Source organism: Bufo gargarizans, chromosome 3, assembly GCF_014858855.1.
Source record: "Bufo gargarizans isolate SCDJY-AF-19 chromosome 3, ASM1485885v1, whole genome shotgun sequence".
Taxonomy (NCBI): domain Eukaryota; kingdom Metazoa; phylum Chordata; class Amphibia; order Anura; family Bufonidae; genus Bufo; species Bufo gargarizans.
In genome coordinates, this window is record NC_058082.1 from 314,759,940 (window position 1) to 314,777,177 (window position 17,238).

Here is a 17,238-nt window from a genome sequence, read left to right on the forward strand (position 1 = left end):
ACAGGGGTCAGAAGGTCGAATAATTGCCCAAGATGTGGGGAAAGGGAGGCACACCTAATTCACTGTTTTTGGAGATGTCCCAGACTATTTAGATATTGGAAGGAGATTGTAGATACTGTTACGGTATTCTTGGAGGTTCAGGGGATTGAAGACCCTGTGATATGTATACTGGGAGCAATGGAACATTTGAAATTAAAGAAGGAAGTACGACTGGTTTTGGGTAAAGTACTCTTCCAGGCTAGACTTCTTATACTCAGGAAATGGATAAAAGAAGATCCGCCTACAGTGGGACAATGGCGGGCAGCAGTAGAAAACCTTATTAAGATTCACCGGGTTTCTGGGCGCCACACTAAAAATCCAGAGGGACTCGATGAGATTTGGAATAAATGGCCACACTAGTGTTTTTTTTTTTTTTTTGCTGTCCTCCCCCTCTCTCCCCCTCTCTTCCTCGGGTTGGCGGGTGGGTGTTTGGGGGGTAAATTATAATATTTTTTATAGCAGTAATAAGGAATATGTTGTATTATGCTACTATGTTACTTTGTGATGTGACGAAAGATTCATGTTTTGTTTTGTTTTTAAAAAGAAAGAAAAGAATAAAGGTATATAAAAAAAAATATTCCACAGGAATTAAAGATGACAGGGGTCGCTCTTAGAATCACTGCATACTTCACTTATTTGGGCAGTCACGGGACCAAAACTGACCAAATAACTGAAGTATCAATCACATAAATGTCTACAGAACCTGTTCTATTAAATGCTTATACAAGTAGTGCCCCCCTGACAGAGTAGAGAAGGTGTCAGCAGTAAGTTTGTGTTGACGTCACTGATTAATTTGCCCTTCCTCTGATCCGTCAGAACAATAACCCACAAAAAAAATGGATCCTGTCTGTGGAGCATATTCCTTCACTCGGTCAGCATTTGCTTAATAATCCATCAGTATTGCTAATGCCCAAAAAAAACAGGACTTATTCAAAAACAGAGATGACACGTGAATGGAATATTTGCATGTCTTCTGTGTTTTGTACCCACTCCTGCTTTTGGCTACCAATTCATAAGCCAATTCTGATGGGAACATACAGAGCTTATAGCTGCTGCACAGACAGGATCTGTTGTGCTTCTCATTTTTCCTTCCTTCTGATAGATCAGAAACAAGGTCAAATAAATGATGATGTCAGCCAGGCCGAAAGGCAAAATAGTGGCCCAGTCATGAAGTGGGGAGGGTGGGAACAGCATGAGAAGTGCACAGAGTGGACCTATGACAAATTTATGAGGTGGAGGCAGCATGATGAGACCAAAGAGTGGCCCAATGACAGAGAGCAAAAGTGGTGGCAGCAACAGCAGCAGCATCAGGAGGATACCACAGAGTGGCAAGGTGACATAGTGTAGAGATGGCAGCAGCAGGATACCACAGAGTAGCAAGGTGACATAGTGTGGAGATGGAAGTAGCAGAAGCATCAGGAAACCACAGAGTGGTAAGGTGACATAGTGTGGAGATGGCAGCAGCAGCATCATCAGACCAGAGAGTGGCAAGGTGACATAATGTGGATATGGCAGCAGCAGTAGCAGCAGGAGGATACCACAGAGTGGCAAGGTGACATATTGTGGATATGGCAGCAGCAGCATTAGGATACCACAAAGTGGCAAGGTGACATAATGTGGATATGGCTGCATGCAGTAGCAACAGAAGGATACCACAGAGTGGCAAGGTGACATAGTGTGGAGATGGCAGCAGCAGCATCAAGAGACCACAGAATGGCAAGGTGACATAGTTTGGAGAAGGCAGCAGAAGCTGCATCAGTAGACCACAAAGTGACCAAGTGACATAGTGGGGCGGTGGGTGGCAATACCAGTACCCGCTGATGAAGGTGGCGGAAAGAAAGAACACTTGGCTGACAGATCAGAAGAAAGGTCAAATAAATGATGTCAGCTAGGCCAAAAGGCAAAATAGTGGCCCAGTCATGAAGTGGGGAGGGTGGGAACAGCATGAGAAGTCCACAGAGTGGACCTATGACAAATTTATGAGGTGGAAGCAGCATAAAGGAAACCACAGAGTGTCATGGTGACATAGTGTGGAGATTGCAGTAGCAGAAGCATCAGGAGACCACAGAGTTGTAAGGTGACATAGTGTGGAGATGGCAGCAGCAGCATCAGACCACAGAGTGGCAAGGTGACATAATGTAGATATGGCAGCAGCAGTAGCAGCAGAAGGATACCACAGAGTGGCAATGGCGACATAATGTGGATATGGCAGCAGCAGCATCAGGATACCACAGAGTGGCAAGGTGACATAATGTGGATATGGCAGTAGCAGCAGAAGGATACCACAGAGTGGCAAGGTGACATAGTGTGGAGATGGCAGCAGCAGCATCAGGAGACCACAGAGTGGCAAGGTGACATAATGTGGAGATGGCAGCAGCAGCAGCAGGAGAATACCACAGAGTGGCAAGGTGACATAGTGTGGAGATGGCAGCAGCAGCATCAGGAGACCACAGAGTGGCAAGGTGACATAATGTGGAGGTGGCAGCAGCAACATCAGTAGACCACAGAGTGGCAAGGCGACATAATGTGGATATGGCAGCAGCAGTAGCAGCAGAAGGATACCATAGAGTGGCAAGGCGACATAATGTGGATATGGCAGCATCAGGATACCACAAAGTGGCAAGGTGACATAATGTGGATATGGCAGCAACAGTAGCAGCAGAAGGATACCACAGAGTGGCAAGGTGACATAGTGTGGCGATAGCAGCAGCAGCAGCATCAGGAGACCACAGAGTAGCAAGGTGACATAATGTGGAGATGGCGGCAGCAGCAGCAAGAGGATACCACAGAGTGGCAAGGTGACATAGTGTGGAGATGGCAGCAGCAGCATCAGGAGACCACAGAGTGGCAAGGTGACATAATGTGGATATGGCAGCAGCAGGAGACCACAGAACTGTAAGGTGACATAGTGTGGAGATAGCAGCAGCAGCATCAGACCACAGAGTGGCAAGGTGACATAATGTGGATTTGGCAGCAGCAGTAGAAGCAGAAGGATACCACAGAGTGGCAATGGCAACATAATGTGGATATGGCAGCATCAGGACACCACAGAGTGGCAAGGTGACATAATGTGGATATGGCAGCAGCAGTAGCAGCAGAAGGATAGCACAGAGTGGCAAGGTGACATAGTGTGGAGATGGCAGCAGCAACATCAGGAGACCACAGAGTGGCAAGGTGACATAATGTGGAGATGGCAGCAGCAGGAGAATACCACAGAGTGGCAAGGTGACATAGTGTGGAGATAGCAGCAGCAGCATCAGGAGACCACAGAGTGGCAAGGTGACATAATGTGGAGATGGCAGCAGCAGCAGCAGGAGAATACCACAGAGTGGCAAGGTGACATAGTGTGGAGGTGGCAGCAGCAGCATCAGGAGACCACAGAGTGGCAAGGTGACATAATGTGGAGATGGCAGCAGCAACATCAGTAGACCACAGAGTGGCAAGGCGACATAATGTGGATATGGCAGCAGCAGTAGCAGCAGAAGGATACCATAGAGTGGCAAGGCGACATAATGTGGATATGGCAGCATCAGGATACCACAGAGTGGCAAGGTGACATAATGTGGATATGGCAGCAACAGTAGCAGCAGAAGGATACCACAGAGTGGCAAGGTGACATAGTGTGGCGATGGCAGCAGCAGCAGCATCAGGAGACCACAGAGTAGCAAGGTGACATAATGTGGAGATGGCAGCAGCAGCAAGAGGATACCACAGAGTGGCAAGGTGACATAGTGTGGAGATGGCAGCAGCAGCATCAGGAGACCACAGAGTGGCAAGGTAACATAATGTGGATATGGCAGCAGCAGGAGACCACAGAGTTGTAAGGTGACATAGTGTGGAGATAGCAGCAGCAGCATCAGACCACAGAGTAGCAAGGTGACATAATGTGGATTTGGCAGCAGCAGTAGAAGCAGAAGGATACCACAGAGTGGCAATGGCAACATAATGTGGATATGGCAGCATCAGGATACCACATAATGGCAAGGGGACATAATGTGGATATGGCAGCAGCAGTAGCAGCAGAAGGATAGCACAGAGTGGCAAGGTGACATAGTGTGGAGATGGCAGCAGCAGCATCAGGAGACCACAGAGTGGCAAGGTGACATAATGTGGAGATGGCAGCAGCAACATCAGTAGATCACAGAGTGGCAAGGTGACATAATGTGGATATGGCAGCAGCAGTAGCAGCAGAAGGATACCACAGAGTGGCAAGGCGACATAATGTGGATATGGCAGCAGCAGCATCAGGATACCACAGAGTGGCAAGGTGACATAATGTGGATATGGCAGCAACAGTAGCAGCAGAAGGCTACCACAGAGTGGCAAGGTGACATAGTGTGGAGATGGCAGCAGCAGCATCAGGAGACCACAGAGTGATAAGGTGACATAATGTGGAGATGGCAGCAGCAGCAGGAGAACACCACAGAGTGGCAAGGTGACATAGTGTGGCGATGGCAGCAGCAGCAGCATCAGGAGACCACAGAGTAGCAAGGTGACATAATGTGGAGATGGCAGCAGCAGCAAGAGGATACCACAGAGTGGCAAGGTGACATAGTGTGGAGATGGCAGCAGCAGCATCAGGAGACCACAGAGTGGCAAGGTGACATAATGTGGATATGGCAGCAGCAACATCAGTAGACCACAGAGTGGCAAGGTGACATAGTATGGAGATGGCAGAAGCAGCATCATCAGACCACAGAGTGGCAAGGTGACATAATGTGGATAGGGCAGCAGCAGTAGCAGCAGAAGGACACCACAGAGTGGCAAGGCAACATAATGTGGATATGGCAGCAGCAGCATCAGGATACCACAGAGTGGCAAGGTGACATAATGTGGATATGGCATCAGCAGTAGCAGCAGAAGGATACCATAGAGTGGCAAGGTGACATAGTGTGGAGATGGCAGCAGCAGCATCAGGAGATCACAGAGTGGCATGGTGACATAATGTGGAGATGGCAGCAGCAGCAGGAGGATACCACAGAGTGGCAAGGTGACATAGTGTGGAGATGGCAGCAGCAGCATCAGGAGACCACAGAGTGGCAAGGTGACATAATGTGGAGATGGCAGCAGCATCAGTAGACCACAGAGTGGCAAGGTGACATAGTTTGGAGATGGCAGCAGCAGCTGCATCAGGAGACCACAATGTGACCAAGTGACAGAGTGGGGCGGTGGGTGATGATACCATTACCCGCTAATGAAGGTGGCGGAAAGAAAGAGCACTTGGCATCAGATGTGTGGCATCAGGCAGGTATCAGTATCAGAATAGTAGTTGAAGCAGGTAGTCAGAAGAAACCGGTCTCTTTTATTTAAAAGTGTTGATGTGGCACCTTGGATAATCTAGTCTGATGCATCATGAATTGGTTGTTGGAAATCCTGGCTGATCCATGCCTGATTCATCTTGACAAAGGTCAGTCTCTCCACATTTTGGGTGGACAGGCGAGTTCTACTTGTGGCAACAATGGCACCCTCCGCACTTAACACCCGCTATGATGCCAAACTACTGGCTGGGCAGGACAGCTTTTCCAGGGCAAGCTCTGCTAGTTGCAGCCGCAAATCCAGTTTGGCTGCCCAGTAGTTGAGTGGATCTTCAATGACGGCTGTCAGGGTGCACTCCAAGTAGGCCACCACCTGCTGGTTCAGGTTCTGCTCTATGTCTACCTGCTGGTGAGTAGTTTCTTCACTATGTGGGTGAAGAAATCTGCTTATCAGCGACTCTAGACTCAGGCTGCTGGCGCTGCTGTCACTTGCGATGAAGTCGAAGATTGAGTCAGCCAATCAAGAACCACTGGGTTGCTGGTCAAGACACGACTGCTAGCTGACACTGGGAGCTCAGGCCTCTCGAAGTGACCCCTGCTGCCACGCCCCCTTACTCTGCTGCGACCTCTGTTTGCACCAAAAACATTCAGGCCTCTGCCACTCCTCTGTGCATGGCCTGGCACTTCTCTACCTGACATACTTGTAGCTGAACTAAATAAATTAAACTGAAATTAAAACACCCCTAAAAGCGAGGAATATATTCTTCTTTTTATGCTGAAATAGTCGACTAAACACTTTTACCACAATTAATTGCAGAAATGCCCTTAGAATATATTTTTCTTGTTGTACTGAAAATTGACCCTATACGCTTTGACCAGAAAAAACGTAAAGAGTGAAGTGCGTATATAGTTTTCAAGTAGTACTGAAATACACCCCTATATGCTTTCAACAGAAATAACTGCAGCAGTGAATATATTTTTCTTGTTGGACTGAAATAGGCCACTATATGATTTGACCAGAAAATAATTAAAGAGTGAAGCCCCTTTATATTTGTCTTGAAGTACTGAAATACACCCCTATACGCTTTCAGCAGAAATAAGTGCAGACTTGACTTGAGAATATATTTTTCTTGTTGGACTGAAATAGTTCACTATACACTTTGACCAGAAATAAATTCAAGAGTGAAGTATGTATATATTTCTTTTTTTTACTGAAATACGCCCCTATATGCTTTAACCGGAAATAACTGCAAAAGTGACCTGAGAATATATTTTTCTTGTTGGACTGAAATAGTCCACTATAAGCTTTGACAAGAAAAAAATTTAAGCGTGAATTGCGTATATATTTTTCTTTTGGTACTGAAATACACCCCTATATGCTTTCAACAGAAATAACAGCAGAAGTGAACTGAGAATATATTTTTCGAGTAGTACTGAAATATGCCCCTATACACTTTCACCCAAATTTCTGCAGAAGTGACCTGAAAATATATTTTTGTTGTTGGACTGAAAGAGGCCACTATATGCTTTCAACAGAAAATAATTAAAGTGTAAACTGAGAATATATTTTCCCTGTTGTACTTAACTACGACCCTACACGCTTTCACCAGAAATAACTGCAACAGTGCAGTGCGTATATATTTTTATTACTGTAATGTGCCCCTGTATGCCTACAACAAAAATAATTGCAGAAGTGAACTGAGAATATATTTTTCTTGTTGTACTGAACTACGCTCCTATAGACTTTCACCAGAAATAACTGCAGAAGTGAACTGAGAATATATTTTTGTTGTAGTACTGAAATAGGCCACTATATGCTTTCACCAGAAAACAATTAAAGAGTGAAGTGCATAGATATTTTTCTTGTTGTTCTGAACTATGTCCCTATACCCTTTCACCAGAAATAACTGCAACAGTGTAGTGTGTATATATTTTTCTTTCTTTTTACTGAAGTACGCCCCTATACGCTTTCAACAGAAATAACTGCAGATGTGAAATGCATATATATTTTTTCTTGTAGTGCTGAATAAAATACTAAGAAATAAACCACTAAAGGCTTTTCAACATAACACTTGCAGCCCAATAACAAAAAGCTGGAATGACAGAGCTGTCTAATGACTATTTAGATCCCCAAATAATCATTCCCTGCACTTGTAAATCACTTTCCTATCAATGTCCCTAGCAGGGGCGTAGCTAAAAGCTCTGGTGCAAGAGTTCAGCTTGGGCCCCCATCCCTCAGTGCTTGTTGGCAAGGGGCAGGGGAGCACATATCCTTCCTGCTGCCTGAGGCAAATATTGAAAGGGCACCCCTTCATACCAAAAACCAGAGGTGTAAATTGACCAGTATGCACTTTCTATAATGCCAGTGTCTTATGTGGCACAAGGGTCTTTGGGCCCCCTCAGGCTCCTGGGCCCGGCAGCGACTGCTACCTCTGCACCCCCTATAGCTACGCCCCTGGTCCCTAGCGCCTTTTGACGTCTATACCTGCACTAAGATGCAGTGTAATGATTCCTCCATATCCTTTTCCTGCACTTATAAATCGTTTTTTCTGTCTTTTTTTCTACAATAGTTTTTTCCAATTGCTGTCCCTAGCGCCTTCACACGTCTGTCCCTGCACACTGAACGCTGGAAAATGTCTGACTGCAAGATGGCCAACGTATTTAAAGGGCTGTGACATCACAGGGCTGGCTGCTGATTGGCTGCATGCAGGCATGTCAATCTGGGTGATCCCGCCTTCCCAGAGTTCCTTGCCTCATGTCCTAAGTCCTCACACATGTAGCTGCCATTTTAGGAAAAATGTGATTTGTTATTATGAAGCGCGAGGAAATTCGCATTTGTTGCAAATCAAATTTATCCTGATATTCTAAATGAATTACACTTCGTCAGCTTCGATTCGCTCATCTATAGTCTATATGTATGGGGATGATCAGCCAACAGCCATCTAAAATATAATTCTTTACTACCTCATTGATTAGACGTGTATCTTGAAGATCCTGGCCCCAAAGTAAAATCTGTGGAGGAGGAGGAAGGGTACCCCCGTCAGTACCCTAGTGACATCCCTTCCAACTAGTGCAGGTGGTTTCAGCCACAGAACCTCCGCACCTATTCAGCCCCGGGCATCAGCGAGGGGACATTGGAGCCAGTTCAGGGGCTCCACGTCTGCTGTTCCCCTCAGTCAACCACTGGTCGACCTTGGGTCTGACATTACAGGCGATGAAGAGGAGGGTGATTTAGAATGGGTGCCATCTCTCTTGTCAGGTGACAGCAGCACTGCTGAGGAAGTTAGGCACCCGAGGCAAACGGTGCACCATGTCACCAGTGAGCCCAGTATCAGGGGCTCCACTAGTAATGGTAGCAGGAGGAGGCAGCAGCAGCCAGCTCCACCTGTGTGTACCGAGCCCGAACAGGCGCAAGCCAGAACTATCCCATCTGACAGGAGGTCGGTGCATTAATCACCTGTTTGGGCTTACTTCACCCTGGCAGCAGACGATGTAACAACTGCCATCTGTCATCTGTGCCATGCCAGGGTGAGGAGAGGGAGGTCTGTTGCTCGGCTGGGTACCACTGCCCTTACCCAGCACATGAGAGTAAACCACTGGCGGGAGTAGGAACAGATGCAGGGTGGTCGTAGCAGTGTCACCAGCAGTGCGCAGGGGACAGCGGCTCCTGCCACTGTACTGCAGCCACCCCAACCCCTTCCAACAATGCATTCCCACTCCCCCATTCCCTCTCCTAGAGGTACTGGTACTGGCAACCAGACCTCTTCCTCCACTGCACCCTCCTCTATCGCCTCCACTGCCGTCCAGCGCCAGCTGTCGGTTGCCGATGCATTTGAACACACCACGCCCTAAGGCCCCGGGGACCGACGCGTGCGTTCACTCAATGGGCTCCTGGCAAGGGTTATCGCCCAGCATCTGCTGCCCTTCAATATTGTGGGCAGCAATCTATTCCGGCAGATGTTGGTGCAGGCCTAACCCAGATGGCGTGTCCCCAGCCGCGATTTCTTTGCCAGGACCGGCGTCCCTGCCCTACACCAGCACATTGTGCAGAATGTATCCCTGTCGTTGGATCATGCTGTCAGCGACAGGGTGCATCTGACAATAGATGCATGGACCAGCAGACATGGCTAGGGATGATACATCAGCTTTACTGCCCATTGGGAGTCCCTCCGAGGTGCCAGGGAAGGATCATTACTGGTGGGGGCACCCCGGGGTGTCCATGAGAGAACTGCTGCTCTCACTCGTGGGATATATAGTGTATGTTTATATACATATATATTAAATCTAAAACCGTGCTGTAATGTACAATTAATTACCGTGATCAGTTCTTCCTCACCATCTCGAAAGTTTCTGCCAACCATTTTCATCACTTATGTAACTAATAGTGCGTGCGGGTGTACGTGCGAGCGTGCATAATAGAGCAATCAAAAAGAATTTCATGAATATCACGAAATCACAAATATTTGGCGAATATTCGTCTAAATATTCATGATATATTGCGAACTTGAATATTGCCCCTGCTGCTCATCATTACTTGCACTTAGTAGTGCTAAATGTGGTGCACTTCTACGCCTTCACCTAAGTTTAATTTTTCTGGGGTATGGCCTGGGTGGTGGGCTGTGACTAGTCCAGGCAGGCAAGGGAACCGCTGTTATATGGAACATTTGACTCATGGGTCTGCAATTGTGGCGCACCTCCACACCTTCGCCTAACACATTTTTCTAGGGTCTGGCTTGGGCAGTGTGGTGGACATCTTTAACACAAGGAGTCTGGTGCTTGCATCCTTCAAGTCACGGTTGCCGAACGCAAATCCTTCTTTGCCGAGCGCAAATCCTTCTTCCTGTACCATAATTGATGCTTTCCAGCAGTGGACACGTCATCCTCTTGTGTCTCAACATCTCACTCACATCTCGCACAGGTGCGTATGGTAATGATCATAGCTAATATTGGCATGACAGGTTCCCTTTACACACCATCTACAGTATTTGGAAGCTTTGGAATATGAAAAAGTATATACATTTGACAGCACAATGTGTTTTTAAACTTGCTGTTCGTTAACGCCATCAACCATGCGTTAACTAGTGATGAGCGGCATAGGCAATATTCGAATTTGCGATATTTTGGTAATTTTTGTCCGAATATGCGCCATAAATTTGCAAATTCGAGAACCCGTGATCTCCAGTCATTATTTACTTGATTGCGAAAATCGGCAATGTAATATATTTGCGATAAAAATTCACGATTAGAATATGCGCGATCAACACTAAGGGGTAGACAACTTTCCTATTGGTTGCTATGGATGTTGCTAATTGCTGATATTCGCTATAAATTCGCAATAAATTCTCGATAAATTCGCTATTCGAATATTCGCGTTAACCCTCAGCTATGTATGTCAGTGTCACTCTGACATTACTTTCTATTGCTGTCATGGTGTTAGGAGCTTAGGGAGGGGGGGAGAGAAAATGTTAACATTTATAAAAATGTAAATGAATAATAAATATTGACTAATCATTGTATAAAAAAAAGATTTCTTACTTTCTATTGCAAGCTGTTTTTTAATTCCTTACTATTTTCTATGTACCTACGTATAAACATTAAATGGAAAAACTCTAGTTTATATCCAAAGGATGTTTTTTTACATGAGAAACTGAATATAATTAACGGGTATATTCACTGACATGAGTAAAAATTTAAAGCAATGTTGCAGATAACCTTCATTAAAATGATTCTACAGTTTTGCGCACACTGCTTTTTTTTTTTACATTTTTAATGTTCTATGACCACAAACCACAAAAATTTGTGTTTAGTGTGAACCTGCAGTGGTAATCCATTCTATCCCGCTCTCCCACTGTCTGCAGGTTAACAAGTGGAGAACTATAGCAAATTAAATAACACATCGCTCCAGGATTTCACTGAACACAATGGCCCAGATTTACTAATCCCATAAATGTTGTAAACTTAGACAGGCTGTTTAGACCTGCAGAAGATTTATCATGGCAGTTCATGCTGGATGATATATCTGTTGCAGGGATTGACATTTTTGTCTAGTTCTAGTTACTAACTATTGGTTGATTTACTTTAAACTAGAATTTTCTGCCAGAATTGTGGCACAATTAAAGCTACATCCCTTTCCGTACAAAGATCTCATCTATTCAGATAAGCCACAACCCTGTTCGAGAAAGTCGGAAAAATGTAGTTCCACCAAATTTTGTATTATTTTATTTGCAAAGATGGATGTTTTCTTCAGGTTTTTGATATCTATCTATCTATCTATCTATCTATCTATCTATCTATCTATCCATCTAGCAATTCTTTCTTTCTTTCCCATCCCATCTGTTTTACGCTTTGTGTGACCCTTATTTTCTTGTCAATAAGACAATAACCCCAAACACACTGCTATGCAAAGGCTATCTGACCAAGAAGGAGAGTGCTAGAGTTCTGTTTTAAATGATATGACCGCCACAATCACCCTATGTTAACCCAGTTGAGATGGTTTGGGGGGAACTCCTTTAAGACACTGTTGAAAAAAACATGCCAGGCAACTATCTCACAGAATACCAAGAATGTGCAATGATCTCTTAATTCCATATGTGTTCCTTCATTATTTTCATATCTTCATTATGAACTTACCGCTTCTCTAGTTACTGCAAGGCTTTTGCAACTTTTAGGGAAAGTTGCAAAAGGTATTTTCAGTTTAGACCTCACTTCTCCTTTACCAAGTCACAGAGAGTCAGTATCATCATGTCTTTGTTGTGAGGTGATCTGCAGGAATCGGCATTTGCACTTTCACCTATTTCCCCTGAGCAGTATTCTGTAAACCGTTTTTTTTTCTGTCATCAGTCTTCTGTATTGCTCCGAGTTTCGCAGATAGTGTACTGCGTCTGGATGGAACTATCCAGCCCTTAGATTGTAGTTTAGACTAGGCCTTTCAGACACTCTGAAAGACCTGTTAGTTGGTCATCCAACCCCAGGGTCATTAGATGAGGCAATCTGTCTTGCTATTTGACTAGATCAAAGTAAGGGAACGTAAACATGAACAGTCTATCTCTGTCCATCCTTCTGCCTTCCCTTCTGTCTCTCAGTCTAATGTGGTGAAGGTGCCAGTGGAGTTCGAAGAGTCCGTGCAAGTGGGTACCATGCAGGGGCGGATTGGCCATAGACCCTACAGGAAAATTTCCCGGTGGGCAAATCCCCAGGGGGCCACCCAAGCTCTCCTGATGGCTGCAGGCCAGGTACATAATGATCTGATGCTCATCGGCCGATGTTGCCATCCTGAACTCAACTGTATTACCATCCTCAGGACGATGGTACAGTTGAATACTGTGGAAAGGGAGGCAGTATTTTCTGCTGCACTACTGTGGTATTTGATTTTGTTGTGGCGGTACTATGTACTACACTATGGCACTGCAGGCCCTGTATATTTCTGTTGTCCCTGCCTACTTATGTTGCCCTGTCTTCTATTAATTTTGTTCTGCCTACAACATGGGGCCACTTTTAGGTTTTTTTCCAGGGCCAGTTTAATTTCCCAATCTGCCCCTGGTACCATGTCTTCTCAGCAAAGAAAGGAACACTGCTTTAAGGATGGCCTTTTCTTCTACTGCAGTCCTACACATATACTGCGATCTTGGCTTACTAGACCGGAGGCAGAAAACTTCAAGCATCCGAGTGATAATCGGGTTGGTCACTCAGACGCACAGGTGCTTCTAGAAAGAATTGATAGTGTTCTATTTTCTATAAATCTCTATTGACAAGGGAGATCTGTTTCTGGCTTAGCTTTTGTGGATTCCTAGGATGCAGCTAGTTTTACTAATTTAAATTTTATGATTGTTTTGGGTCTCAAATTACATAGGTTACCTGAACCGATTCCAGTACCTGGGGTGAATACTAATCCTTTGGCAGAAGGATTTATTGCGTATAAGACTCCAGATCCAGGTAATGAAGATCGGTTTCAATCCTCCTTAAAGGTTTTCCTTATATGTCATGAAAAATTTGTCTGCTGACGTCATCCTGGGATTACCCTGTTTGAGGGTACATAGTCCTGTCTTTAACCCCTTAAGGACACATGACGTATCGGTACGGCATGTTTCCCGAGTCCTTAAGGACACATGACGTACCGGTACGTCATGTGTTGTTCCGATCACTGCCGTGCGGCCGGCTGTGATCGGAACAAGGTGCCTGCTCAAATCATTGAGCAGGCACCTCGGCTAAATGCGCGGGGGGGTCCCGTGACCCCCCCATGTCCGCGATCGCAACAAACCGCAGGTCAATTCAGACCTGCGGTTTGTTGCGCTTTCTGCAGTTTCTGATCGCTGCGGTCCCTGACCGCGGCGATCAGAAACTTTAGTGTGGCGAAAATATATATTTATCACCCCCCTGCACCTCTGAATGATTTTAGCCCGGTGGGAGGTGCAGGGGGGGTGTTGCGGGCGGTGGGGGCGGTGCGGGAGACGGGCGGTGCGGGAGGCGGGATCGCGATCCCCCGCCCGCCTCCCATTGAATAATCGTTGGTGTAGAGTGGGTATACCAGGGTGCCAGCACATTGCTGGCACCCTGGTATAAACGGCTGACATGGGTGATGCGATGTCAGCCGTTTAACCCTTTCCATACAGCGGTCCGTACGGACCGCTGTATGGAAAAAGTTAACAGTAAGAGGGAGCTCCCTCCCTCTCCGATCGGGGGGCTGCAGTGCCTTTGCAGCCCCCCGATGGAGAGGGAGAGAGCCCCCAGACAGCCCCCCGCAGCCCCGTCCTTACCCTTCCCCGTCTGCGCAGTTCTGACCACTACTGAGCAGACGAGGAAGGTTCCCATGGCAACAGGACGCCTGATCAGGCGTCCTGCTGTCCATGGTGCTGAACAGATCTGTGCTGAAAGCATAGATCTGTTCAGTGTAAGTAAAATACAGTACAGAGCACTATATAGAGTACAGTACTGTATTATACAGACATCAGACCCACTGGATCTTCAAGAACCAAGTGGGTCTGGGTAAAAAAAAAAAGTGAAAAAAAGGTAAAAATCAAAAAACACATTCATCACTGATTAAAAATTGAAAAAATAAAATTCCCTACACATGTTTGGTATCGCCGCGTCCGTAACGACCTGATCTATAAAACGGTCATGTTACTTTACCCGAACGGTGAACGCCATAAAAATAAAAAATAAAAAACTATGATGAAATTGAAATTTTGTCCACCTTACTTCCCAAAAAAAGGTAATAAAAGTGATCAAAAAAGTCGCATGTACGCCAAAATTGTAACAATCAAACCGTCATCTCATCCCGCAAAAAATGAGACCCTACTTAAGATAATCGCCCAAAAACTGAAAAAACTATGGCTCTTAGACTATGGAAACACTAAAACATCATTTTTTTTGTTTCAAAAATGAAATCATTGTGTAAAACTTACATAAATAAAAAAAAAGTATACATATTAGGTATCGCCGCGTCCGTATCGACCGGCTCTATAAAAATATCACATGACCTAACCCCTCAGATGACCACCGTAAAAAAATAAAAATAAAAACGGTGTAAAAAAAGCAATTTTTTGTCATCTTACGTCACAAAAAGTGTAATAGCAAGCGATCAAAAAGTCATATGCACCCCAAAATAGTGCAAATCAAACCGTCATCTCATCCCGCAAAAAATGAGACCCTACTTAAGATAATCGCCCAAAAACTGAAAAAACAATGGCTCTTAGACTATGGAGACACTAAAACATTTTTTTTGTTTTAAAAATGAAATCATTGTGTAAAACGTACATAAATAAAAAAAATTGTATACATATTAGGTATCGCCGCGTCCGTGACAACCTGCTCTATAAAATTACCACATGATCTAACCTGTCAGATGAATGTTGTAAATAACAAAAAAAAAAAAACGCTGCCAAAAAAGCTATTTCTTGTTACCTTGCCGCACAAAAAGTGTAATATAGAGCAACCAAAAATCATATGTACCCTAAACTAGTACCAACAAAACTGCCACCCTATCCCGTAGTTTCTAAAATGGGGTCACTTTTTTGGAGTTTCTACTCTAGGGGTGCATCGGGGGGCTTCAAATGGGACATGGTGTCAAAAAACCAGTCCAGCAAAATCTGCCTTCCAAAAACCGTATGGCATTCCTTTCCTTCTGTGCCCTGCCCTGTGCCCGTACATCGGTTTACGACCACATATGGGGTGTTTCTGTAAACTACAGAATCAGGGCCATAAATAATGAGTTTTGTTTGGCTGTTAACCCTTGCTTTGTAACTGGAAAAAAAAAATTAAAATGGAAAATCTGCCAAGAAAGTGAAATTTTGAAATTGTATCTCTATTTTCCATTAAATCTTGTGCAACACCTAAAGGGTTAACAAAGTTTGTAAAATCAGTTTTGAATACCTTGAGGGGTGTAGTTTCTTAGATGGGGTCACTTTTATGGAGTTTATAATCTGGGGGTGCATCAGGGGGGCTTCAAATGGGACTTGGTGTCAAAAAACCGGTCCATAAAAATCAGCCCTCCAAAAAACAAACGGCGCACCTTTCCCTCTACGCCCCGCTGTGTGGCCGTACAGTAGTTTACGACCACATATGGGGTGTTTCTGTAAACAGCAGAGTCAGGGCAATAAAGATACAGTCTTGTTTGGCTGTTAACCCTTGCTTTGTTAGTGGAAAAAATGGGTTAAAATGGAAAATTAGGCAAAAAAATGAAATTCTCAAATTTCATCGCCATTTGCCAATAACTCTTGTGCAACACCTAAAGGGTTAACGACGTATGTAAAATCAGTTTTGAATACCTTGAGGGGTGTAGTTTCTTAGATGGGGTCACTTTTAGGGAGTTTCTCCTCTAGGGGTGCATCAGGGGGCTTCAAATGGGACATGGTGTAAATAAACCAGTCCATAAAAATCAGCCCTCCAAAAACCATATGGCGCACCTTTCACTCTACGCCCCGCTGTGTGGCCGTACAGTAGATTACGGCCACATATTGGGTATTTCTGTAAACGGCAGAGTCAGGGCAATAAAGATACAGTCTTGTTTGGCTGTTAACCCTTGCTTTGTTAGTGGAAAAAATGGGTTAAAATGAAAAATTAAACAAAAAAATAAAATTCTCAAATTTCCTCCCCATTTGCCAATAACTCTTGTGCAACACCTAAAGGGTTAACAACGTATTCAAAATCAGTTTTGAATACCTTGAGGGGTGTAGTTTCTTAGATGGGGTCATTTTTGGGTGGTTTCTATTATGTAAGCCTCGCAAAGTGACTTGAGACCTGAGCTGGTCCCTAAAAATTGAGTTTTTGTAAATTTCTGAAAAATTTCAAGATTTGCTTCTAAACTTCTAAGCCTTATAACATCCCCAAAAAATAAAATATCATTCCCAAAATAATTCAAACATGAAGTAGACATATGGGGAATGTAAAGTCATCACAATTTTTGGGGGTATTACTATGTATTACAGTAGTAGAGAAACTGAAACTTTGAAATTTGCTAATTTTTCAAAATTTTGGGTAAAAATTGTATTTTTTTATGCAAAAAAATTTACTTTTTTGACCCAATTTTAGCAGTGTCATGAAGTACAATATGTGACGAAAAAACAATCTCAGAACGGCCTGGGTAAATCAAAGCGTTTTAAAGTTATGAGCACTTAAAGTGACACTGGTCAGATTTGCAAAAAATGGCCTGGTCCTTAAGGTGAAATAGGGCCGTGTCCTTAAGGGGTTAAAGGGTTTCTCTCACCTGAAAAATGGGTATTAAGCTGACTGACATTAGCGATGTGCTAATGTAAGCTGAACATAACTATATTAGTGCCATCTCACTGCCTAAAGCCTTTATTGAGAAAAACAAACTTTTATAATATACTAATTAGCCTCTAGGAGCAGAGGGGCGTTGAACCTTCTCCTGGAGGCTCCATTTGCCCTCTTCTTTTTACGCCCTTCTTCACTTGATTGACAGGGCCAGGGCCAGGGCAGCGCTGCTCTC